The sequence below is a fragment of the Pelophylax lessonae genome (genome assembly GCF_965119305.1).
Source record: "Pelophylax lessonae genome assembly, chromosome: 1".
In the NCBI taxonomy this organism is placed as follows: Eukaryota; Metazoa; Chordata; class Amphibia; order Anura; family Ranidae; genus Pelophylax; species Pelophylax lessonae.
Window position 1 is genome coordinate 25758164 of NC_138768.1, and position 1552 is coordinate 25759715.

The window sequence follows — 1552 nt, forward strand, 5'->3', positions numbered from 1 at the left end:
TATGTATTGATCAACACTGGGTTATCAGTAGTTATAGCATTATCTTTATTGTTGTTAATTTTAGTATTTAGTTAGTGTATTAATGAACATATATAAACATTTAATACTTAAAGTGGTTGTAAACCCCATTCATGAAAGTTGAACTAAGCACATATATAAATGTAGTGTTTACTTATCTCTCTCCAAAGCGCTAACTGCCATTTCTCTCTGGTGCTTTGTTCCTCTGTTATCAGCATGAGTCTCTTCTGACAAGCTCTTCAACACATGAGGTAGCAGTAGCTGAAAATTTGTATGGGAAGGGAGCTTAGAGCAGGGAGCTTGTCTATCCAGACTACAGCTCTGCGTGTTCCTTTGTTCCTCTTCCTTTGTTGAGAGGGGGTGTGTTCCTTTCCTCCAATCAGCTCTCACACAGTGTAAGTCCATTCTCCCCACCCACCCCTATGTGCTGCTGAAAGAGAGAGAAGGATTTTTAACATGATCTGCACTTTCCAATGAGTGTAGAAAGCTGAAGACAGCAGATATGCAGGTAACATTTATGTAGGAGGATTTATTTAATCAATGTGTATCATCTGAGGCTATTCACTTCACTTGGTATATGTGAAGGTTTACAACCACTTTAACTCCTTTGGATGGTGAATGTACTTTTTGCTCTGGACACCACTGGTTTTAGACACTTTGGGTTTGTTGGAAACCTTGTTCTCTTCTGGGTGTAGTGGTTCCCCCAACTAGCCGTTATCTCACTACAAAACAATGCAATCACTTAGTGAGGAGGAACCACAGTAACATGAAGGGGACAAAGTGTCAGATACCAGAGACACCCATCACTCTTCAAGAGAGGAAAGATTTCACTCACCACCTAGCAGACAGATAAATATTAAACATTATCTTTTATAAACCTATTGTAATGTATTTTTAGTGTCGGGTCACTTTATTATATTATACAGTATGTAGATGTATCCGGCTATATTAGTAAATACATTTAGTTTGGTGTATTCTAAAATTATTTTAATATTAGTTAAAGTTGATGAGAGCATGTTCTCAGTAAGTTCATATATTAAGTCATACGCTGAGTTCATTTTAAAGTACATTTTCTATATAGGACCTAATAAAAAAATCTTTCCCCTTGTATACATTTCCTTGTAAACTGCTGACACAAGGGAGGGTTCGGCTTCCTCATACAATGCTGCAGAGACAACGCTTCTACTCCACACCTTGCCAGATCCTGATAGGAAAACATCTGAAGCAAAAAACAGGTTCCAGGTGCTCATTGATCAATCATTGGTTTATTCTGAAGAAGATATTAAAAAGAAATTAGAATTCTGTTCACTTAATTTATTTCAAAATGAATGTTCTTACTCATAAGGGCCCCATAATTGGGTATTTCTGCCACCTCACAGATCTTCTAGTCAGACGTGTTCATGAAAAAGGAAAAAAGATTAAAAAGTAACAATCCCCCTGATCCCTTCCTATAAGTATTTAAATCATACACATGAAGAACAACTAAATACTGTATACCCAATGTGTGTAATCAGTGCAAAAATAAATAAAACTT